Source organism: Kogia breviceps, chromosome 1 (genome assembly GCF_026419965.1).
Source record: "Kogia breviceps isolate mKogBre1 chromosome 1, mKogBre1 haplotype 1, whole genome shotgun sequence".
In the NCBI taxonomy this organism is placed as follows: Eukaryota; Metazoa; Chordata; class Mammalia; order Artiodactyla; family Physeteridae; genus Kogia; species Kogia breviceps.
The window spans coordinates 149,637,159-149,663,379 of record NC_081310.1 but is presented as its reverse complement, the minus strand read 5'-3'; the positions used below and the strand labels follow the sequence as shown (position 1 = coordinate 149,663,379).

Below are 26,221 nucleotides of genomic sequence, written 5' to 3'. Positions count from 1 at the left end.
CTTTATGAAGAGAATTAGCACAAGGAACAACCCTGATGAACCGCCCTTTGGAGGTAAGGAGAAGGATCTGCCTGAAAATAATGCAATCTACCAAAGGCTGTGAATACCAAAAGGACATATTCCTGCAGGAAGAGAGGTGAATGGAAGATGGCATGGTAAATAATAAACAGACTATCACCTTGGGTATCATTAGTTATCTCTCACCTTGTGCCAAGGAGTGGGCTATAGAGCATCAGAATTTTACATACACTGCCTCTGCTAATCCTCAGAACAATCCTAAGAAGGAAGTACTATTTTCCTGCCCTGTTTATAGATGAGGAAACTGAAACTCAAGACAGGTTAAGAAACTGAAAATGTTATACATCTAGTTAAGTGGCTGAGCTGGGAATCCAACCTAGGTCTCAGTCCAAAGAGACTATGCATTTGATTCATCATTATATTGTGAGTGCAATGGCATAATTCTATCATATGAAAAAAAAGGGGGGGGAGGGGACACTTTTTGTTCTGATTCTCCAAGGAGGAGATGGGATTTTGCCTCAGTTTCTAACAACACCAGAACTGTCTGTTTTTCTCTCCTTTAGTAACATTTTAAAGAGGGTCTTTCTCTTCCTTCCTCTATGGCACCTATTTTGCTTAGGCATTGGGGTCACTTTTGATCACTTTTCTTGTGTTGTTTTTAAGCTGGCATTGTTTCATTCTTTCTTTGAATCCCAAAGAAAGATATGAAAGGCAAACAGCACATACCTGACAGGTCACGGTGGTTAGCAATGGAAACAACAAACAAACGAAACAAAATAGCTACAGGATTAGATCCTAGAAGCCTTTCTCCTGCCAGGTAACTGGTGACCAAAGTGATCAGACTTTCAACTCATATCACACTGGATTATTTGATCTTTATTCCTCCTTTTCAATTATGGTCTTAGCCAAAACTCCATGTTCTTTGTCCCACTCTTAAAGTGAGGGAAGGAAGAAAAAACAAAGATAAATATAACCAACTTTATTTGGATCTGCTATGTCTCATTAGCAACTTTATGGTTTGGGTATAGAGTAATACTTAGTCCAGAGAAGGCATTTGCTCTTTCTGATTTATTTTTTAAACTAAATGTTTAATTGTTTTGTCCCCTTTGGCCTCACTAGAGAAAGGTCTATATCCTCCATGCACATACTGTAAGAATGGGCATCAACAGAAGTCAAACATCTGCTCACCAGATCTGCCCCTAAGTCTTCTTCTTAAGCACCAGGGGAAGAATCTCAACTTAGTCTCCAGTTTGACTTTGCAAGAATGCTGCAGAATCCTCTGTAGTGTTTTTGCCTCTCACCTTTCCTGGGAGTTTATAGGGGGCTTTGAAGTTCCTCTGAACAAACAGGGTCTCTGTGTTTCACTATTGCTGAGCCAACCCTGGGGCCTTGGTTCCATCAGCTCCTTATTAAGTGTTTAGTAATTCCAGTTTCCACCTTTTGGTCTGGCTTGCTTTGCACACATCTGGAGAGAATTAGCTCCCAGGCTTCTGTAACATACCCATTTTGTGGTTCTAGGGAGAATTGTGTGCTAGGGGATGTTGTTGCCGTTAACGAGCTTTCTTTATGGTGTTTAACTGTAAAAGGTACTCTCATTAATATCAACAGACAAAGAGAAAGTGAGCCTGTTCCACCTCTATTTAGCTCTTGCCTTCTTGACTGTGGTGAGCACTTCTTGCTGAAAAAGAAAGAATAAATATCACGAAAATGGGAATGAAGTACAAGGTAAAAAGAGTACATCATAAGAATAAGAATAACAACAATAATATCCAGACACTTGAAATGAGTAGAAGTCTATTCCTGCCCGATTCATGTGCCTACACGTGCCTTTTAAGATTTTGAAATGTGGCTGGTATATATGTATTAAGGTTTACTCTAAGTATAAACCACACTCTAGATTTGGAAGACTTAGCATAAAAAATGTAAAATATCTCAATAATTTTTACATAGATAATATTTTGAAATAATAATTTGGAGATTTAAGGTTAAAATTAATTTTACCTGTTTCTTTTTAGTTATTTAATGTGGCTATTAGAAATTTTAAAATTATGTAAATGGCTCATCTGTGTGTTTTGCATCATGTTTCTATTAGACAGCAGTGCACTGAAGGAGCAGACAAATGATTTAACAGGGTATGACTCTGGACTTGCAAGAGTCCCATGACTTGGAATCCATGTGACATTAAAGTGAACAGGAGAGATGTCAAAAGAAGTAATAAGAAAATGTCACACTGAATCTCAACAAACAGGAAAAGGTGGCTATTGGAAACTACTGACTGGTAAGCTTTTTCTCAGCACAAAATTCTAGAATCAATTATTAAATACAACATTAATAAGCAAATTAGAAAACAAGTAGATGAGTACCAGAAACCAGCTGAGTTCACTAAAAACAAGACATACCACATTAAATTCACTACCATTTTTGATGAAATGGTTGCACTGACAAATCTAGGGAAATATATAAACATGCCCGATTTCAGCAAACTATTAGACAAATCTTCTCATGACATCCCTGCAGACAAATTTCAGACAGTTGTGTTGGATAATAGTAATTGGGTAAAACCACCACTGGTTGAATATTTGCATTTAGTCTTTAAAATTTACCTATAGGAAGGTCTTTAGGGGTGGTCACAAAACTAAAAAATAATTGAATTAATATGATGGTTACCAAAATCAATACTCAAAAGGGAATGCATCAGTAATGGGAATATGACATACAACCACCATAAGTGTAAAGCACTTAGCTCATAAAATGAATTGTATAGATACAGCACTAAGGTAGCCTGGCTTGACAATAATTAATTAATGACAAAAATTAATTTTTTTAACTAAATGTGAACTATACTTGTGGAAAAATATCACAGGAAGTAGTAGTCTCACTTTATTGTACTTAATTGGATAAATCCAGAATATTTTGTTCAGTTCTTGGATAACTACAACGGTGGAGGGTGGACAGTCTTAACAATGAGAAAATGAAGGCCCTACATGAAGGCTGACAAAGATGAGTCATGGTGGCTGTGACATGAGAGCTGTGCTCAATGCTATCACTTGGAGAGTGTGGACATTCTGCTTTGCTACAAAATACAGGCAGATCCCAGAACAATTAGTGGAAGTTACAGGAAAGGTAGGAACAGACCATTGTGAAGAAGAATTTTTGGAGCTCTCCATGGAGAGAGACTGGGTTCCTATGGCATTCATCAGGAATGTTAAAGAAGATACTTCTACACTGGAGGGAGATTGAAATAAGTGAGATCTTTAAATTTCCAATTCTAAAATCAGAAATCCTATTAGTATAGGGAGTCTTTAAATACTCTACACATTTCTGCTTCAGTGAGATCAAGCTAAGTATCATCTGGAAGTTTCTTGAAAATGATGAGTCACCAGAAATTAGACTATCAGGAAACCTTGTACGTTCTGGCTCTCTGTGTATGTTTGGGTGTGGGAATGAAGCAAAGCCCTGCTTTATAGGATTTACCAATTTCTGTGGTGTAAATACTCCTACCACAGCAAATTTTAAGCTACCCACAGTTTCACAACTGGCTCCCAAATTTCCTGAAAGTTTAACATGGCTTTCACAGTCAGTATGAGCTGGCTCTAGTTATCTGCTACCAACCCATCACCTGGTGGTCAGAATGTGGTGTCAGCAAGACAGATTCGATCAATCAAATGTTGGGTGTTGTTTTTTGTTTTTCCATGTTTCTATGGGTCACACACTATGTAAATTGTTAATATGTGACATGGTATTTTCCCTCAAAGAATTTAAGGCCAACTAGTAGGGGAGGAGAATGGGTTGGGGGAACAAAGATTAACACACACAGAACAAATAGTATTTTAGGACGTAGTACAGGAGCTGACCCTATAGGTCTATGCTGGTAAAGCTGTGAAGGCATAAGAGCTAATGTTTATTGAGCGTTGAAATTCTCCATGTGCAGTGTGAGCCACTTTTCATAACTCAAGACTCATAATCTTAACCCTGTAAGGTAGCCATTGTGCCATTATATGAGTGGGGAACCAGAGCTCAACAATACCAAGACGTGAACCTGAGGCCACACCACTGGTAGGAACACAAGACCCGCTGAATCTACACCTCCAGTTCATTCCACCGTTCTGCCTTTTGCATCTTCAGGGAAGGAGGAGGTAAGCCTGGGATGGTGTGGCTCCTGGCCCTGGCTGAGCCAGAAAGCAAGGCAAGGCAGACAGCACAGAGGCCGTGCTCCCAGTCCCTACCCATACACGCTGAAATGCTGCTCCATCAAACTGACTGGGATGTCGATTTTGAGTTTTTATTAAAAGTTCCAGGGCTTCCCTGGTGGTGCAGTGGTTGAGAGTCCACCTGCCGATGCAGGGGACGTGGGTTCGTGCCCCGGTCCAGGAAGATCCCACATGCCGCGGAGCGGCTGGGCCCGTGAGCCATGGCCGCTGAGCCTGCGCGTCCGGAGCCTGTGCTCCGCAACGGGAGAGGCCACGGCAGTGAGAGCCCCGTGTGCCACAAAAAAAAAAAAAAAAAAAAAAAGTTCCAGCTGTGTAAGTTAGGGCAGTAAATAGCTCCCTGAGCCTCAGGTCCTCTTCTTCCATAAAATGAAAAGCAATACTACCTAATTTACACTTGGCTGAGATTAAATGTGTTAATTTTACAAAACACCTAGCACAATGGCCAGCACAGAGGGAGCATTCCATAAATATTAAAATCGTTTCCCTCTATGCAGCTGCATGGTTCTCTCCCTAGCTGGACTGTCGTATGTGTCTTTATGTCTTCAGCAATTAGCACAGTGCCTGGCAGAGTCCAGGTAATCCTTGTTCAGTTAAAGCAGTGATTCATTCCTCTGGGCCCAGAAATACTTTTTACATTAAATAAAACAAATATATATATACACATGTAAAGATCCATTCCAATGCTGAGAAGTCAGTGTACGCTTTTCTCAGGGCTGGTCATTCCATACAAATGAGGACACCCTGATGGTCTGCTCTGCTCAGCCTGAAAGCTGCCTCTATCTCTTTATTAACTTCAACGAGGTGTCATCTTGCTGCCATGATCTTTCCATTCTAGGGAGCTGTTTGTCCCATTACAGTAACAAGTGACGGTGCTAAGGTTGCCACTAAGAGTCCAAGGAAGAGTGTCATAATGGAGGCTAGAGTTCGAGTATGACAGCTCAAGGCAAGTTCAGTCAAGGAAACCAGTGGTGAAGGTCACGGGGCTGTTGGTGAGGCCCTCGGATTTTTACTAAGGACCTCATGTCCATCACTGCAGCCTGAGAGGGCTGACCAGTAATTGCACAGATGGGAGCCGGAAGCCTGAGGCTTGTCATGACTCCAGGGGATTTGAAGAGAACAGAAAAGTGGTTGGCAACAGACAAACTCCATAAGATCAAGCAAAGGCACCCAACCGTGCTAATTCACTCTTTCCATTAACTCATCTCCCCCTACCCAGGGCTGCTTACCAGGGTGTGCCTATAGGCAGGCGCTTCCTCACCTGTGCACGCAGGAACCAACTACGAAATCCACGTATGTATGTTCTGTGGAATCTGGCTCTAATTTTAGCAGGCAGCAAGAGCTGTCCTCTGGTTTTTATTAAAATCCGTAAGTAAGAGAGTAATTCATACTCCAAAATGTTACAGACTTAATATTTATATAGTGAGACTGATTGAAAACTGTTTTGCTGTTTTCTGCTTTTCTCTATTTGGCAATTGTTCTTTAATGAGCATGGAATACTTTTGTATTTAAAAAAAATAACCATGTTTTAAAAGAGTAAGAGTTTCATGTCAGAAACAGAAGTATAGACACAAAAATTTCTATCGCTAAAGGCTTTGAGAACCATATTCCTAGAGCTCTGATGATCAGAAAGTCGACTTATTGGGGCATTTTCCTCCACTTTCTGTAAATCTGAGTAAACTTTGTTCTGGGACCTGCCAATTGAAGATTGAGAAATACACCTTATAATTAGAGGGATGAATAATCAGTCGAATTCCCTGGCACCTACTGCCATTTGAGTTCTAGGTGAAGCACTTGGAAAATGATGACTTTTCAGAAGCTGGGCTTTCTCAGCATGGAATGACAGGATATGGGACAGGTCTTGGTCCAATGTTTGTCAAGCAGCAGCTGTGTGCTGGGCACTGTTCTGGGCACTGAAGATATAGAGATCATTCATGTCTTCACTCTAGCTAGGAAGGTAGATATGAAAGTAATATCGTAGTACCAGGGTGGGACTTATGTACAGAGGGTGTGGTGAGCGCTCAGGGCAGGTTTCACAGAGCCCGGGACATTTCAAAAAGCTTCCTTTTAGGGTAGGAATTTGCTTAGCAGACTAGACATGGTTGGGTGGTAAAGGAGTGGTTAGAGATACAGGGAATCTGGCAGAGAGAAAAAAATGAAAGTATGATCAGGACCTTGGGACAAACTCATTTAAAATTCTCCAACACACAACAGTTCTTGTCCCAAATAAGAACTGCGGCTAGTGGGCCACTCTGAGCCCCGATTCCACCCAACACCTATTAGTCCTGCCATGTACTCAGTATAAGTATGGTGATGATTAAAGAAAACCACATGACATCATCAGCCAAAGTCACTTGCTGATCAGAGAGTTGTCTTACTGTGGTGCTTCCTGTCTTTTTGGTGAACGTGTAGAGCAAAAGTGAAACTCTGAGGCTGCCCATTCAAGAATGAGAAATTGCGTATTAGAATTAGCATAACAAATACTTATAAAAGTTTTGTATAACCTATCAGAGATCCTGGAATGGCTTTTCCTGAAAGAATTTACAATCTGGACACTGTCCTACCACCTAGACAGGCGGGAAGGGAAGGGAGTGTTGCCACCAAAGCTGCTTGCTCTGTCATCGGTGGCCTTCCAGCCCAAGAAATAAAAATAATCGCAAGGTAATTTTAATCTTTACTGAGTTCTGTACTGAGTTCTGTTGAAACATATCAAAGAGAATCCCAAATGCACAGCAAAACATCTTAAAATTGCCTTTCCCATCTCTCTCTTGTCGTATATATCACACATTTATGGCTCCCTCCTCCCAGTTCTTTCCTCCTTCTCCCAGTATCCCTCCAAACTCTCTTAAACCCAGCGACAAGAGCACTGATCTTCTCTCCCCCAGCTCCTGTCCCGCCTTTCTGAATTTATTCCTCCTGAGGCTGGTAGCTCCCTCTCCCTTTTCTAAAGTAAATCAATTTCACCTTTCCGGCCCTATACTCCAATCAACATCACAGTGTTTTTATATTTGTGGCAGAAGTTTAATAGGCAGAATGGGGGCATGCTTTGCAGACGCTAGAATACCCAGGGGAATTATTTGTTTTTCTTGTCATCTGAACAGCAAGCATTTTTAGCCTCTGCTGGCAAAGTTTCTCTGTGGTGGCTCCCATATTTTAGGCCTCGCTCACCCTAAAAACGTAAACCTTCCCATATCAGAGAAGCTTGATGTAAAATGATCTTCATGAGCCTATTTTCTGGAACTTACTTGTCTTTCCTTTTTACTCATAGAAAATTTGAGTCTCCTCTCCTTTACTCCTCAAAGGTGGCTAACTATAAGAATATTATGCATGATACAACAAAAAAAGAAGCAGACTCACACATATAGAGAACAAACTAGTGGTTACCAGTGGGGAGAAGGAAAGGGGGTGCTATATAGGGGTAGGGGATTAAGAGGTACAAATTGTTAGGTATAAAATAAGCTACAGGGCTTCCCTGGTGGCACAGTGCTTAAGAATCCGCCTGCCAACGCAGGGGACATGGGTTCAATCCCTGGTCCGGGAAGATCTCACATGCCACGGAGCAACTAAGCCCGTGCGCCACAACTACTGAGCCTGTGCTCTAGAGCCCATGAGCCACAACTACTGAGCCTGCATGCTGCAACTAGTGAAGGCCACGCACCGAGAGCCTGTGCTCCACAACAAGAGAAGCCACCACAATGAGAAGCAGGTGCATCCCAACGTAGAGTAGCCCCCGCTCACTGCAACTAGAGAAAGCCCGTGCACAGCAACAAAGACCCAACGCAGCCAAAAGTAAATAAACAAATAAATTTATTTAAAAAATAAAAATTAAAAAATTAAAAATTAAATAATCTACAAGGATATATTGTACAATACAAGGAGCATAGCCAATCTTTTATAATAACTATAAATGGAATATAACCTTTAAAAATTGTGAATCACTATACTGTACACCTGTAACTTATATAATATTGTACATCAACTTCAATTTAAAAAAAGACACCATTCATGTAGTGCTTGTTATCCCACAAACCCCAAGGGCAGGGGCCTTGTCCATTAGTGCTGTCCATGGAAAATGCCATGCACCCATTTCTTACTGTAGTTAGTATTTGTTGAAGTGAATCGAACGTGAGCATAAGTTTCTCAAAGGGTCTTTTAGTCTGTTGTCACTGACGTGAAATCTGGACCACACACGATGGTATCTCCCCATGTCTCAAGCCACCCTATGAATGGGTGACCCGGAAGCAGTCTTCCCCTCACGGGATTTCCTCTGATATCAACACTGCAAGCGGAGGGTCTTTAAGGACAGAAAAAAAGCCATTTGTTTTTCCTTTCCTCTGAAAAGTGACCAGGTGCAAAGTTTTCCACCCAACTCCTGACTTCTCTGAGCCCACTCTGGCATTTGAAGAGTTAATCTGTTGCCACCTAGTGGCTCTCGGCCAACCTGCGGGACCCCCAGCTCACAGAGGAGGAGGGGCGAGGGTGGTGGGGTGAGGTTGCCTTGGTGAAGGGGCAAGGTTCCACGGCAGCTTTGTCTTCCCACCCCAGAGTACTACTTAGAGGGGTTGGCTTTTTGAAAACATATTCCCTTTCTCCCCTCTCTCCCTCCCTCCCCGGCAACTGGGGCCTGTTTCCGCTAGACCTGAGGCAAAGCAGTAGTGCAGGCTAGGATTTCTTGCAAGTTTTCCGCTGTGGGGTGCCGCAACAGCTGTGACCCTGGCTTGATTTTGATGTAGACTTCAAGGGCACCGTCCCCAGCAGGGGGAACATTTTTACCTCAGGAGCCTATTCACATTGGTAGCCTTGGCAGGGAAAGTTCCAGAAGCTTTGATTACACAAATACCTCTGCTAAGTACAGGCCCAGTCTTGGCAACCTGGGGAGAGAGAATGTGCACGTGGGCTGATTAAACCAAACGACCGTTTCCTTTGCTGGGGTGGGGGCTGAGGGTCTTCAGCTTGGAAATGATTTTTTCCTTGGCTGTGTTGCCTGGAAACTTGGAGGGTTTAATTAGGACTGGGGAGGTTTTGGGCTTCTGCAGCTGCCTCTGCTCTCCCCCAGAGTTACGGAGTGTGTGTGTGTGTGTGTGTGTGTGTGTGTGTGTGTGTGTCCGGCAGTGCAGGCCAAAGCCGTCTGGAGAAGTAAATTGTGTACCACGGCAAATGTGACCCTTTTTATTTCAATTGATTTTAGTTAATAACTTTGAACCTTGTAAACCACAGAGAGGCTGTGTGCGGTTTACATATCGTGTATTGGAGCTGGACAACTAGGTGGAAGTGGTAGCTGTTACCTTCTTACCTACATCCATCAAGGGCCAATCTTTGAAAAGTTTTCTCAATGTTCCCAAGTATGTCCAGGACGAACAGCCCTGGGTCCATGTCTCCCTGTCTCTGTGAGTTCCAAGGGAGAAGTAAGGCAGAGCCCAGTCTACCCCAATGCAGTTATCTTACTTTGTTAGGAAAAATCAACAAATTAAAATACAATCTATAAATCCTTTATTGACCTCAATGTACTTTATTCATCTCAACGTTACCAGTTAGTTATTCTCCCATTTGGAGATTCTGAAGAATTGAGGAGAAACATTTTCTTTTCCATTTTTCTTTGGTATGTGTGTATTTATTTATTTTTCAACTGCAAATATTATACATATGTATGTTCCAGTTATAGAAGAGTTAGAGACAGAAGTATAACCTCCCTTGCTCAAAAGCAGATTTTCTGGCTGGAGTCAAGGTTGATCTAAGCACATTTTGGCCCATCTCTTCTTCTTCCTTTCCTCCCCCTTTTCTTTCCTCCCTTCCTTTTCTCCTCCTTTCAGTGGAAGATTCAGAAACATAGTCCCTCCCTTTACTGAGTCCACAGAATTGAGCTATAGCATGCCATGTGTGTTAGTTCCTAGGGCTCCCATAACAAAGTACCACATGGGCTTCCCTGGTGGCGCAGTGATTGAGAGTCCGCCTGCTGATGCAGGGGACACGGGCTCGTGCCCCGGTCCGGGAAGATCCCACATGCTGCGGAGCAGCTGGGCCCGTGAGCCATGGCCGCTGAGCCTGCGCATCTGGAGCCTGTGCTCTGCAACGGGAGAGGCCACAGCAGTGAGAGGCCCACGTACCACAAAAAAACAAAGTACCACAGATTGGGTGGCTTAGACAACAGAGCTGTGTTGTCTCACAGTTCTGGAGGCTAGAAGTACAATATCAAGGTGTCAGCAGGGTTGGCTCCTTCAGAGGGCTGTGAGGGAAACTCTGTTCCATGCCTCTTCTCTAGCTTCTGAGGGCAACCTTTGGTATTCCTTGGCTTGTAGATATATTACCCAGATCTCTACCTTCAACTTCACATGGCATTCTCCCTGTGTGTGCGTCTGTCTCTGTGTCCAAATTTCCCCATTTTATAAGGACACCAGTCATTTTAGATTAGGGCCTACCCTAATGACCTTACTTTAACTTGGTTACCTCTGTAAAGACCCTATCTCCAAATAAGGGCTCATTCTGAAGTAATTTACGTTAGGTGTTGTACATCATTTGGGGGACCCATTTCAACCCATAACACAAGGTAAAGCAACAGCTATGTGTACTTGGTACTGCGGTCAAAACCAGAAGGGAGTACCAAAAAAAAAAAAAAAGCCAATAATGGGATATATTAGCATAACTAATTTTTTCTTTTCCTCTTTATTTTAACTTTAAATTTTAATTAATTAATTAATTAATTTTATTTTGGGCAGTGTTTGGTCTTCATTGCTGCGTGCGGTCTTTCTCTAGTTGCAGTGAGCAGGGGCTACTCTTCATTGAGGTGCGCGGGCTTCTCATTGCAGTGGCTTCTCTTGTTGCAGAGCACGGGTTCTAGGCACATGGGCTTTAGTAGTTGTGGCTCACGGGCTCTAGAGCGCAGGCTCAGTAGTTGTGGCACACAGGCTTAGCTGCTCCACACATGTGGGATCTTCCCGGACCAGGGCTCAAACCCATGTCCCCTGCATTGGCAGGCAGATTCTTAACCACTGTGCCACCAGGGAAGCCCTCCTCTTTAAATTTAATGTTTATTTTCATTAACATTATACATATACATATATGAAGGAGTCAACTATTTTTATATGGCTTATTATGAAAAATAGGAGTTAACAAGCCATGCAATGCTTCTCACCTCCATTGCATACTCTCCAAAGACAATCTCTTTCAACTTTTCTGATTCTGTTAATATTTAACTATAAGTTTCCAAATAACAGATTTATGTTGCTACATGATATTTCAATTATAGATGTTATCTATTGGCTTCCCGAAATACAAGATGGGGACTTAGCTCTCTATAGGTCATACACACACACACACACACACACACACACACGTAGCGTTCCATCTGCTCAATACAGTGATGTTGTAACTCAGATAGATCAACATCTAAAGTTTCCATCACCATGACTGTGTAAATGCTGTAGGCAGCTAATTTGTGTAGGATATCAAAAATATTTTTCCTTTCCTGCACATTTTTTCCCCCTAGAGTGAATAATTGTCTTGTTTTTTCCCTTGCTTGGGTTTTAATGACCTTATCCCCAATCAAATCCAAATTCTGCCCCAGTTGTGTAAAAACACATTAGTAATTATTGATTTCATTTTCTTGAGATCTCTCCCAGAGCTTCCCCAACTTGGCACCGGGGGGTTATATGACTAGACTGTTTCCTAGGGAACCCTCCATGTGGGCCTTTTCTCCTGGACTGGTCAGATGTCCAGAGAAGACTCTTCAATCGCCTTCTTTTTCTGGGGGTGGGTGGTACGCGGGCCTCTCACTGTTGTGGCCTCTCCCGTTGTGGAGCACAGGCTCCGGACACACAGGCTCAGCAGCCGTGGCTCACGGGCCCAGCTGCTCCACGGCATGTGGGATCCTCCCGGACCAGGGCACGAACCCGTGTCCCCTAGCATCGGCAGGCGGACTCTCAACCACTGCGCCACCAGGGAAGCCCTTCAATCCCCTTCTTACAGAATATATGTCTGGCTGCTGTGCTCTGGAAGCTGAGTGGGGGAAGAAGGCTGGAGTCCAAATATTCAGTCAGTCCATCAATATTCCTTGAATCCCTGTTTTCAGCACAGTGATCTCCCATACCTCGACTCTCCCTGCATCCCCAGTTCAGAAACCCCCTGTTTACTGTCTCTGGGAAATAAATCTCTGCTGTCACTTATTGCTGAGGAAGAGCCCAATGACTGCATGGTATGGGGAGAGTGGGAGTGGAGGTAAGGGAAACAAACCTACCTGCTTCTACACCCTTTCTGCCAACACTTCTGCTTCAGCCCCACCTTTACTCTCACTTCCAGAGATCCCAGGAGCACCAGTTCCTGCCTTGCTCTCTGTCCCCAAGTCCCTCTGGGGGTCTCCTCACAAGAGGCTTTGCAGGCGGCTTTGTCCACCTTGTCTGCTAGCCCAGTCACCAGTCCTTCACAGGTTTTGCTGCTTTACCTTTTCCATCCTCATTTCTTTTGTGTTAGTGGGTTTCAGGAAGAAAGGGAGCTAAGTATATGTGTCCAGTTTGCCAGCTTTAACTCTAAAGCCATTCTTGTCCTTTCACCAGCATGTTCTGGAGACAGTTTCAAACCCCAAATGAGTGATCCAATTCCTGTGCTATCTAGAAGTTGTGGGTGAGTTTGGGGAGAAGAGAGGAACTTCATCGTGCTCTGTGTGATCTACAAACATGCACACGTACACACACGAGTACACATTCAGCCCAACTCTTCACTCTACGTCATCTAGAGCCAACCTGGGCTGAGTATTTGGAATCAGCTCCAGATTCTTATTTTGTTCTCCATGAAATTTTCTTACATTCCCCAATTCTCTCTTTCCCCCCATCTCCAATTTATTCTTGACACTACAGCCAAAGTGTTCTTTTTAAAAATGAAAATCCTGGGCTTCCCAGGTGGCAGCAGTGGTTGACAGTCTGCCTTCCGATGCAGGGAACATGGGTTCGTGCCCCGGTCCGGGAAGATCCCACATGCCGCGGAGCGGCTGGGCCCGTGAGCCATGGTCGCTGAGCCTGCTCCGCAACGGGAGGGGCCACAACAGTGAGAGGCCCGCGTATGGCAAAAAAAAAAAAAAAAAAAAAAAACCGAAAATGAAAATCCTATTATCATGTCATTCCCCTACTTTAATGTCTTTACATTACTTTTAATGTCTTCTCTTTACCCTTAGAATAAAGTTCTGTACTCTACTCTTGTTCTATAAGTCCCCACACAGCTTGGGGGGCTTATATTAATCTCATATTAGTCTCCCCTCCCCGGCTAACCTGTGGCTTCCTTAGCTATTTCTCAGTTCTGTTAGGCCTTTGCACATGCTGTATACTCTTTCTGGAAAGCTCTTGACCTCAGCCCCCTAAAGACTCTATTGGGGGGCTTCCCTGGTGGCGCAGTGGTTGAGAATCTGCCTGCCAATGCAGGGGACACGGGTTCGAGCCCTGGTTTGGGAAGATCCCACATGCCGCAGAGCAACTAGGCCCGTGAGCCACAACTACTGAGCCTGCGCGTCTGGAGCCTGTGCTCCGCAACAAGAGAGGCCGCGACAGCGAGAGGCCCGCGCACCGCGATGAAGAGTAGCCCCCACTCGCCACGACTAGAGAAAGCCCTCGCACAGAAACAAAGACCCAATACACCCAAAAATTTAAAAAAATAAAAAAATAAAGACTCTATTGGGGAAACATCATTTACCCAGGGACACCTTCTCTGACTGTGTCTCAGCACCTCCTTACATACACTCAGCTAAATCCTGCATTATATCCTCCCATGATACCCTATACTTTTGCTTTGATAGCACTTTAGTTACATGTCCAAGCTAGACTGGAAGCATCCTGAACACAGGATCTTTTTCTCTCTTGTTTACATCATCACCCTAGTCCCTAGCACCAGATCTGGCCCATAGCAGGTATTCATTCCATCAATACTTATTTACTCAATTGTACTTTTCACCTTAGAGTTTTCTAATCTTCACTCTCATCCTCACCCCAGCATACTCTCCCTTCTAAATGTACTGGTTTAATAGCAGAGAATATTAGTTAAAAATTGAAAGTGTTTGGCCTGGAAAGATAGTCATAATTCCCTTCCTGGGAAACTGGGCATGGTGCCTCTCTGTCTCTCTCCCTTGTGGAAAACAGCTCTTGTCTTCAGGACACTGGAGCAGGTGACCAGGTGTCTCTCAGCTTATTCTGCTGGCTCGCAAAGCAGAAGGTCCCCAAGATTATAAAGAGAAAGGGAAAGACTTAATTTTTGTTTTTCATAGGTAATCAGGGAAGTTGGTTGTAGTGATATAGTGAGAAAAGTCATGAGGGTTCTCATAAAATAAACTGAATGGAGGTCCCCATCACAGAATTACAATTGCAGCATGACGTGTAAAGGTTGCCCCAGAGTTTTTTCTCATTGCTTTCCTTATAGGAGAAAAAAAATGCAGCTCACAGTATGCAGTAATTGGAAGTTTGAATCTGAAACTATTTGTTTCCTCATCTGTAAAATGAGAAAGTGAACTAAGTGCCCTCTAAGGCTACTCTGAAACTCTGTGACCTTATTCTGAGCCTTTATAAGAGCTGTTCACAAGAACTTCTAGGTTTCTGAAAATACATTGCTCTTGAGGAAATCAAAGATTTATTGGAAGGTTTTAAAAAATATATAAACACCTTTATGAACTTGGCAAAGAATCAGGTGAAGAAAAGTGTGGATTTTCAATCTGCCAACAACGGTGCCATTCTAAAGGGTTCAAAGGTCAGCATTTTAGTACTCACACACAACTACATAAAGACTAGAAGGGCTGAAACCTCAGCAGCAGCTTTTGAATTTTGTGTCATTACTCAGAGGCAAAAATGAAATACCTGCCTAACTGCAAAAGATTAAGTAGCCAAGACCTTTTTAAAAAATAAATAAAGGTACCATGTGATACTTGGTATTATTAGTAGTAAATATTTACTCCCTTCAACATTCCATCATGGGCCTTCACTTTCCTCCCCCATTGACATTGTGTTGCTTTGGCCGCTGAAATGTTTGTGGACATGAAAAACATTGTGCTTTCCTCAAGTTAACTTCAATCTTGTGCACTGGTCACCTGCCGTGAGGTACCCTGGGTAACTACTGTCTGGAGTCCAAAATAAAAAATATGGAGCAAATATAAGCTAAACTTACAGACCCTCCCAGCTGAGCTCAGCCTAACTCAGCTGAATCACAGTTGATCTGCAGACCTTTGAGCATGAGAATAAATGCTTGCTGTTTTAAGCCACTGAGTTTTGAGGTGATTGTTACACAGCATTATTGTGAAAAAGCTGACTAATACAAGATGCAGTGTGGGTTCTCATGAGATATAACATGATGGTTAAGGTATGGTTTCTGAAATTTGGCACATCTTGTTCTGAATCTTACTTCTATTATTTACTAGATGTGAAATGTCATGCAATTGACTTAATCTCTCTGAGACTATTTTCTCATCTGCAAAATGAAGATAATCACCAACCTCATAGCACTGTTGTGTAGATCAGAAGACCTAATACATATCAAGCAGCTAAGACAGCACCTGGTACATAGTGAGGAGCCAGTAAATATTTGCTATTATTAACAATAATAATTATTATAATTTCTATAAAATAAATCTTACTTTCCTGTTAACTTACATTATAAAACTAGATATAAAGACTTATTTGGAATATTTGGTGAAGAAGGATGAAGAAGATAAGTATTCTACCTCATGGCTGATAAGTTCATATGATATTAAAAAGGTACATTGTCTACCAAGGAAACGTATCTGTGTGTATAAAAGAGTTTTGAATTACTTTGTAACAATTTCCCAAATCTGAGCTCCTTTTACAGACAGAAATTACATTTCCATGTCCCCGAGTCTAGGATATGAAGTGTGGTGTCAAGTACTAACAATCTAGTCTGACTCTACACTCTCAGCACCCAGAATTGTTCCTAAGAGTTCACATCTAATAAATAGTACATTGCTGTGGTTCCTTGCCTTCATGTATTTAACAAACATTTATTAAGTACTAGGTATTGCACTAGGTACTAGAGGTAGAGAGATAAACAGACATGGTCCTGTACTCATGGCCATCATACTTCAGCTACAGGTTGCAAATATGTTTCACTCTGGTGTCAACTCAGGGATTTAGAAGGGCTGCTCAGAGCACTAGTTAAAAACAATTCTAGGCAGCACTTGATCTTAGTGGGGAAAAGAGTCATGGGTTTGGAAGGAGGGAATAGTTTTGAATGTTTGCTAATTCAGGTTTCGCTGGGGACAGACACATATACAACAAAATATAATTTAATGCAGTAAATGCTATTTGTGAGATAAGAACAAAGTGGCATTGAACACAGAACAAGGAGTAATTAATTTTGCCAGGAGGGGAGTGGAGTAAAGAAAGGCTTAATTGAAGAGGTGAAATTGTAGCTGGGTCTTGGTGGATGACGAGGAATTTAGTAGGTGATGAAGTAGGAAAAGATGATTTCAGGCCAAGAGCACATCATGAGCAAAGGCACAGAGGTGTATTAGTACATGGGGTGTTGAGGGAACAGTGAGTAGTCCTCTTTGGTTAGAACATGGGGTGTGGGGATGATGCTGATAGGAATGAGTTACAATAGGGGGTTGGGACCAGTCTGTACTGCTTTATTGTGTAAGCCATAGGAATCCCTGAAGGCTTTTAAGTTAGAGCATGATATGGCCAAATATGTGTCTTTAAGTGGTTACTCAAGAAGAACTAGATTGGAGATAAAAAGAGAAAGAGGCAAGCAGCAGAGAGGAGGCTATTGCAATTATGCAGACAAGGGACCTGGGCATTTAAACTAGGTGGTGTGCAGTGGGGGCCGAGAGAGAGGAAATAACATCATCAAATAGCACAAGGATGCTCTTCTCTCAAAAATGACCTAGTACTAGGGCTTCAATCAGTATAAAGCAAATTTAATGGTCTAATTTTTTCATAGCTCTTGTTCTAATGTTACTGTTTGAATATGTCATTAAATCACACATATAAAGGGAGCCAGATTTTAAAATTTATCCTTGAGTCAATCCTGTAAAGTAGGTACTAAAATTTCCATTTTACAGAGGAGAAAACTGAGGCCCTGGGGTTTAAAAAGCCCGCCATCAGTGATCTTAGACTACACATCTTCTAAATGTCAAAGCTAGCATTTGAACCCAGGGCAACTTGACTCCAGAGTCAATGTTCTTAATCACTACTCTATACCATGTGAACAATTAATTCTCCAGTGTTATGGTCCATTTCTGCTAATTGTTAAACCTCTCATATACCTCCTCTTTTCAGTCTGATATATCTTGACCCTGGAGACAAGCCAGTGAGTATCAGAAAAGTATTGAAGGCAGGAGGAAAGTACCTCTGAAATACTCCAAATAACTTGGACTTGAAGTCAAAGAAAAACTATTGATTTTTTTTTCTTGAGTACTTGAGAGATTTGTCAAGTAATCTCAAATCTCTTACTCTGTGGAAATCAACGCATTAATCAATCCACAGGTACTGTACCTAGCACTGTGCTGGGAATAAATCACCCTTGACTCAGTCCTCAATAGAAAAACAAGGGAAAGAGTCCAGGACTGTGAGAGAGGAGACATAGTTGGGAGCCCTGGCTCTGCCATGAACCTGCCCTTGGCCTTGGACAAGTCACTTCACCTTTCCAGTCCTTCCTTTCACCATTGGAAATAGCCCCAATGATGGCAAATGTCCTTACCATTCCTATATTTTTGCATCTGCCTTACAGGATTAATTGAAGGAAAAATAGAAGAGCAATTAGTATTGGACAGAAAACTGTGGTAATAAAACACAGTGAATTGCACGACTGTTTTAGCAATCACTTGGCGTCTTCTGAAACAGCCTCCTAAATATGCAGGAAGAGTGTTTATCATTCCTACTCCTATGGAGCCTGACACTTCACCGAGAGAACAGCCTTTACAATGTCACACTTTCTCAAAAATTGCTGCATTTGAAATCTTGCGGGATATTTAAAACTTGTTTTTAGAGGACCTGAGGCACTTTGAGTTACTCAATGCTTTATCCCTCCTTCCTTTTCATCTTGCCCGGAGAATCCCCAGTGGTGATTTTTAAACATGGTTATGTACTTCATCGAGGTCTTTGGAGTTTGGAGAGTGCAGAGTTTCCTCTGAGGCAAAATATTTTGAACAGTGGCTGCATGGGCTCACTGTTTCCTGGAGCTAAAGACTGCAAATCGATTTCTGCAGCCTACTTCTTCCAGAAGGAGACGGTGGGGGTGAGTGGGGACACGAACTTGCTTTGTCCACCCAAACAGCGCCGTCAGATTTCTCAGTCATCCTCCTGGCTTTCGGAGGAATAGCAGGAGCAACTGTTGAGCCTCGCAACAGTGAGATTCCGCTGCCTTCCAGCTCTAACAATCAAGAGACAAGTCTCCAGAGAGCACAGGCTCCAAGCAGTTATTAGAGATGATGGCATTACCGGAGCACTGGGGCCACCTGCCCTGCCCTCCAAAATAAACGGTCCTCTTACGGCTTCACGCTATGCTTTACTCCCTATATTAACACAGGAGCTGACAGATTGCGTGAGAAGCTGCAACTTGTATTTTGGAGGGCATAAGAGATGATTGTGCTGGTTCTAATTCCAGAGCTGATCTTTTTAGCAGATTATGATGGATGACTCTCCACGGTGGTCAGTGCCTCCTGTATATATTTTAGGTGGAATGCTTTCTTTTGACACATACTTTACAGAGACATAAGTGTATCCTATTTTAATTAATGGAAGAAATGATTCATTCACAAGTGGAAGGTTTAATTAAAGAAAGGGTCAGCATGGGTCAGCCATGAATTGCAAAATATCTCTGATGTTTATTATACTCTCCACCAACTCTGCATGCTGTCTGGAGTGGTACATGGCTGTAAAGGCAGGCCCTGGAAAGAAAGATAATGAAGTTTAATTCATTCATTCATTCAACAAATATTAATTGAGCGCCTACTGTGTTTTAGGTGCTGTGCTAGGCTCTGCAAATAAAATGGTGAACAGTCAGACATGATTTTTTGCACTTATGCCAGGGACAATGCAGTTGAGGGCACAAGAAAAGTGAGGAACAAACAAATAGAACACTATTATTAAAGTTGGTAACATGTTTTCTGATGGAAAAAATCATTTTGGGCTCTTCTCCTTGCAGTGTTTGGGTATTGTTTTTTAAGAATTTTAATGCCCCACTTTACAGTGAGGTACTTTTAACTTTGGAATGTATCTCTGAAACCAATCTGACCCAAGTCTGCTAGATGAAGTATCTTATTCTTAGAAGCAGCAGTTATACATACTGAGTTACAAAATATGTAGATTGTCACAGTAGCTCCTTCCTATGAGGAGAGAAACTTTATGCTTTAGAATCAGACAAACCTGGATTCAAATCCCAGCTTCTCAGCTTAATCGCTTTCTGGTCTATGATATTACATTGCTTTTCTGACCTCAGTTTCCTCATTTACAAGGAAGAAAAACAATACATAAAGCATTGAGTCATGTGAAAAAATACATGAATAGTACCTAGGGCATAGCATTCTTATTAGTTAATCAGCATTAATATTTGTAATTTATCTTCTTACATTATTATTATTAGGAGTAATATTTTTCCCTCTATTTTGGAACTTTCTATTTTTTTTGCGGTACGCAGGCCTCTCACTGTTGTGGCCTCTCCCGTTGCAGAGCACAGGCTCCGGATGCGCAGGCTCAGCGGCCATGGCTCACAGGCTCAGCCGCTCCGCGGCACGTGGGATCGTCCTGGACCGGGGCACGAACCCATGTCCCCTGCATCGGCAGGCGGACTCCCAACCACTGCGCCACCAGGGAAGCCCTGGAACTTTCTTGATCCTGTTTGTTCTGGTTGTTCATGTTATTTTCTTATCCCCTCATTTGATGACAGAGGTCATAATTTTTAAAGCACTGGACCCAGTCTGATATATGCTTACTGATCAATAAATAACTGTCGAATGAACGGATAAAATTCTCTTTTTGAAACTGGGTAGAGAATAAGCTGATAGTAAACAAAGTCACTCAAATGCTTCCCATAACACTTGGAATAAAGTCTATATTCCTTATCATGGCAAACAGGAACCAACATGCCTTGAACTTTCCAGTCTCATCCAACACCATTTTCCCTCCTGTACCCAGCTTGAGCCACCAGCCTTGCCTGGAATGCCCTTTCTCTAGAACTGTGCATGGCTCACTCCTTCCAGATCTTCAGCTCTCTGTTCAAATATTTTCTCTTCCTGGAGACCTTCTCTGACCACCTTGCCTATTCATTTTCTATCTCCTCACCCTGCTTTATTTTTTCTCAGAGCATTATCACTGTCAGAAATTACATATATATTTCGGAGTTTACTAATTTGTTGTCTATCTCCCCCACTTATCACATTTGAACTCCTGAGAGCAGGAACCTAGACTGCTGGTGTCAGCCCTAAGTCACCATGCCACTGAATGAATCAAACAAAAGAAGTATCTCTTTGCACTTTTGTAGGGAAATATATATATATATATAAATGATCCAAAGAGTTTCTATAGTACAGTAGTCTACGAAACATAAGAAATCTTTCCCCCCCAAGTTTTGCTTGCAGCACTGAATTTAATTTTTCACCCCAGAATGACAGCAAGGGGAAAATCAACTCTTCTAGCGGTATGGAAAACAAAGACACAGCCAATAGGAGGTCTCCCAAAGCCCCAATTTTAATAGGATTCCTACACATTTTACTTTCTCACCGGGAGTCTGGCCCTCCTTGTAAGTTGCTTCCTTTGTGCTTAAAAAAGTAGTTACTCCTGTTCTCAAAACCAGCAAACATAGATTTTCTTTAGTTTTCACATGATCTGGCTCAAAACAGCAGGAAACTTGAATGTTTCGTTTGGCGTCTTTCACCGTCTGAGAACAGAACTGCAAACAAGAGAGGAGTCTCCTCTTGCCCAGGTGGTCCTAGCGCTGGAGAGGACAGGCCAGAACCGTGTCCTCCACCACGCAGTCCGGGGACTGGAGGGAAGGTGAGGACCCTGGACGCGTCCCTAGGAGGGCAGGCCTGAGCCTGGGTGTGCGAGCGTGGTGTTGCATGGTGTGCAGGCTTTGCTGGCCTCGCCTGGAGCATTTTGACCCGCAAGTCTCTCCAAAGAGCCAAACAATGCCGGCTGTTCCTGGCAAGGCCGAGTCTGGCTTACTCAGATTCGTGTTTTAGGAGAGGTGCTTTGGGGTAACTGAACAGGCTCCATTTCCACCGTGAGCACATCAGCCCTGGTTTCCGCTGTGCAAAAACAAAATTCTCAAAAATGTTACCGTATCAAATCGATGTGCCTTTTGTTTTATAAACAACTTTTTTTTTTTTAGTCTGTAGAAACTGTAATAAAGACCAACACCATATCCAGTTGTTTTCCAGAGAACCGACTCCACTTGGGAGACTTTCTCTCAGCATGAGGGGCTGCTTTTTTTTTCTAGCAGATATTCCTAAAATTTGACTCCGTGTGGTCAAGGGCATAGCAGTGGATCGATCCTCAGCACCTCAGCTTGGAACCGTGGGCTTCTTTCTCTTTCTGAAAGAGAGGGCTTCAGAACCACTAATGGAGCACTGGTGGGAGACAGCCAGTCAAGGAAGTGATCTCACAGAGGAGCTCAGTTCTGCTGGAGAAGGGGAAGACTCCCTTGTGAAGGAGGCCATGAATTTGGGACCCACACGTCCCACAGGCCATGAGAACACTTCATGAAGGCTGTGATATTCCGAGATGGCTGGACGACTCCCTGAAGCTCGTTGCTTCCAAATGCCTTCCTTCTTTCAGTACAATTTCATTTAAGACAAGTAAGATGAAAGCTTACAACAGGATGTCACTGATTTTTCAACACAAAATAGGCAAGGGTGATAATATTAATGGAACAAATACATTTTGGGAGAAAATTCTTATTATTTGCACACATTAAAATTCACAAAATAGAGTTGGGCACCAGAAACCTTTCCCTTGTGACTGAGAAACCATGGGTTATCTGCAATAATCCACTGAGGACGGATCCCATCCAAAACCCACTCCAGTGGAGAATTGACTACTGAGGGAATGTGTGTAGTACATTTTCATTCCCAGGTTTCATGAAGAAATGGTTAAAACTCAGCCCTTTTCAAATCTGGCTCTGTCACCTACTAGTCATGCCTCAAATCCCACATCTATAAAATGGAGATAATAATATACTTATCTAAATGTTTTGTTATGAAAATTAAATGAGATAATCCATGAAAGTCCTTGGCATAAGGTCTGACACTGGGTCAAGTGCTCAATAAATGTTATTTGTTAAAATAACTATTATAACAATTATAATTTATGACATTATTATTAAAATTAACATTTGTAATGATTCCTATCCATTTCATTCTATTTTTTCTTCCATTTTTCACTGCCTTTTGAATTCAGAATGTCTGGTAACCTGCATATTAAGTGGTAAAATACAAAATAACTGTTCCTCAACACGAATTTCTCTGAAGAATACTGTAGGTTATGCTACAGATTCCTGTAAGCACTTTTCTAATTTGAATAGCAAAATAACACTAAAATCAGCATGCTTTTCTATCTAGACTATAAGCCCCTTTTTAGCACCTTCTTTACTATTCTCTCTTCAGCTCCTAGCACATGGGGCAGCTCAAAATATGTTTGTTGAGTAGATAAATGTTCTTTATTCATATGAGAGAAAGAACAACAACAATAAAAACAACTGCTTGAGTAGCCTCTACTTCTCTTCCATCTAACACTTTTCCAACAAAGAAATTTCCCTGGTTAGTGTGGAAGTTCTAAGATAGAGGTGATCATGGGCAAAGGAACCTCTGTTCTTGTATTTCACTCTTCCTGGTGGTCTGTGTTAAAAATAAGGCCACTCCGAAATGACAGAGTGGCATGGACATATATACACTACCAAATGTAAAATAGATAGCTAGTGGGAAGCAGCCGCATAGCACAGGGAGATAAGCTCGGTGCTTTGTGACCACTTAAAGGGGTGGGATAGGGAGGGTGGGAGGGAGATGCAAGAGGGAGGGGATATATGTATATGTATGGCTGATTCACTTTGTTATATAGCAGAAACTAACACACCATTGAAAAGCAATTATACTCCAATAAGGTCACTCTTAGGAAAAAGCTATCTGATTGCCTAGTGCCCCTCCTTTGATATGTCATTTGAAATACTGACATTATTTTAATAGTGTCTTTCTTAAATTAGGGTTGGAATTCTTTTTTTTTTTTTTTTTTTTTTTTTTTTTTTTTTTTTTTGCGGTACGCAGGCCTCTCACTGCTGTGGCCTCTCCCGTTGCGGAGCACAGGCTCCGGACGCGCAGGCTCAGCAGCCATGGCTCATGGGCCCAGCCGCTCCACGGCATGTGGGATCTTCCCGGACCGGGGCACGAACCCGTGTCCCCTGCATCGGCAGGCGGACTCTCAACCACTGCGCCACCAGGGAAGCCCGGGTTGGAATTCTTGTCTCAGCATCATCCTTTTCTTTTCATCCATTCTAGGAAAGAGCTGTCATTGTCTCATGTCCCCAGTAATTGGATAAGTGATTCTTCCTAATCTTGAAACAACTAAGTAGAAAGTATACCCAGTGACCTTAAAATGGACAGCCCTTGCCTTTTCTAATTGGCATGTGTATTCTAGAACTCTTTGAACAATACTTTGAGTTCCTAAACCTTCTTATAAAGGGGTGTGTGTGTGAGTTGGTGAAAGATGGGGAGCTGGTGATAGAGGGATACACCTCCTTCATTTCTAGCTAAGTGATGGGGCTTCCACTTGGCCACATGGAGAGAGCAACATGTTGGCATGTATAACCATGGCCTGAATGCTGACTTCCACTGGGAAATCTAGAAGCTGAGAAACAGAATGACTGGCCACTTTGATGGTAGAATCATGAGAGGGCTGCTGAGCTGGGGAAAGTCCTGCACATCCTTAATTTGATGAGACAAGGGATGAGTATTTCCCATGGACCAGATGTGGGAAATGCTGAAGAGAGAGCTAAGCTCCAGACCTTTTAAGATCTGTCCAGCTGAACCTCCTGGGAGAAGGGATTCCAGCAAGTGTGAGTCCATGGAGAATGGCCCCTCTTGAGCCAGGGTCTGCAGATAGGAGAAGCATCAAGCCAAAGGAAAATGTGCATTGAAGTTGCAGTTGGAAGGACCAAATGGGAACTTCCAGAAAAGCCCTGGAAAACATTCCACTGGCGAAAGGGATAGCTTTAAACATTTGTCAGTCCCAAGAACATGAGGCCAGCCTATGATAGAACCAACTCAAATAAGGATTTTCTTGACCTTTATCTCTTCTTCCCTCCCTTGTTCACAGACCGTAAGAGTCAGAAATTGGATAGCAGGCGGGGGGCTAGGGAAAGGGAGAGCCAGGAGGAAGAAAAATGCAAGGTCTCACAGACCCTATCCCCCCTTGCTCACTATGACATATTTCATTTTTTGTTGGAACATGATCTGATTTACATCTTAGAAAAATTATTCCAGCTACCTTGTGGAGAAATGACAGAGAGACAATAGAGAAAACACAAAGACCAGATGCAGGGCTATTTCTCTTGTCTGCAGGAGGCATAAGGATGACTTGGACCAGGGTAACCAAGTAGAAGTTTTGAGAAGTGATCGAATTCAGAATACATTTTGAAGCTGGTAAGGACTTGATGCCTGTGAGGAAAAGAGAAAAGTCTTCTTTGACTACAACGTTTTTGACCTGAACAATTCTTTGAGTGAATGAATCCATTACTGAGTGAATGAATGAATTGGGAGTCATTAAAGAGTTTTCAAGTGATCAGGTCAGATTTATATTTCAGAAACCTCACTCTAGTGAGGTTTAGTGAAGGATGGATTGGGGACTGAAAGCCAGGTGACAAATTGGAAGGCTATTGCAATAGTCCAGGGGAAAGACATTGAGGTTCTGAGCTCAATGTCTAGGTGGTAAGTATGGAAAGGAAAGGATAGATCAGAGAAATATTAGGGATATTAAATTATTAAGGTGTGGTGATATGATAATTGTGAAGGAGGAGAAACATAATGGCTTCCAGATGCCTGGGTGAATAATAGTTCCACCCTAATAATGAAGAACATGGAAGAAAAAGGTGTAAAGAAAGAAAAGAGAGGATAGATGTTATGATGGTTAATTTTACTTGTCAACTTGATTGGGCTAAAGGATGTCCAGATAGCTGGTAAAACATTATTTCTGGGTGTTTCTGAGGGTGTTTCAGAGAGACTAGCATTTGAATCCATAGGTTGAGTAAAGAAAGATTGCCCTCACCAAAGAGGATGGGTATCATCCAATCTTTTGAAGGCCTGAATAGAAGAAAAATGTTGAGGAAGGGTGAATTTTCCCTCTGCTTGAGCTGGGACATCCATCTTCTCTCGCCCTCAGACATCAGTGCTCTGGGTTCTCGGGCTTTTAGACTCAGACTGGGACTTACACCTTTGGCTCCCCTGGTTCTCAGGCTTTTGGGTTTGGCTGGAATTCCACCACTGGTTTTTCTGGGCCTCCAGCTTGCAGACAGCAGATCATGGGACTTTTTAGTTCCTATAATGAAGTGAGCTGATCCCTCATAATAAATCTCTTTCTATATTTATGTGTATGTGTGTGTGTGTGTATATATATATATATATATATATATATATATATACACATACATATATATGAGACAGTTACTCTGTCTCATGCTGGAATAATGCTAACAGATCATACACACTCTAGAGCTCCCTGTGGAATTGGCTGAAGTTTTGTCAAGCCTGCCATCACAGTTGGACTTCTCTCTCTGCCCAATCCTGCTTCCTCACCTGCCTGCCACAGGTGTTTATCCCTAATAAACATCCTGCATGTCAATCTCCATCTCACTCTCTGCTTCCAGAGAATCCAACCTGTGACAGTTGACACCAGAAGTGGTCCAAAAGAGTAGGTGATTGTTGGGGTTTGGGAGCTGAATTACTTACTGGCTGACTGTCAAGAAGGACTCCACCATTGGTGGTAGGTAGGAGACAGGCAGACCCTGGCAGTGAGTGTTGACCCTGTGTTCAC

The 26,221-nt window shown here is 42.5% G+C and overlaps 1 protein-coding gene across 1 annotated transcript in view; it reads right to left on the bottom strand.

Moving 5' to 3' along the window:
• Positions 1-19,005: 19,005 nt before the first annotated feature.
• The window catches only part of TM2D1 (TM2 domain containing 1), a 141,575-nt gene continuing 134,359 nt past the window's right edge, over positions 19,006-26,221 (bottom strand). Inside the window, exon 7 of the mRNA XM_067006879.1 lies at positions 19,006-19,092. The gene's annotated coding sequence lies outside the window, so the exon portion shown is untranslated. The remainder of the gene's footprint in view (positions 19,093-26,221) is intronic.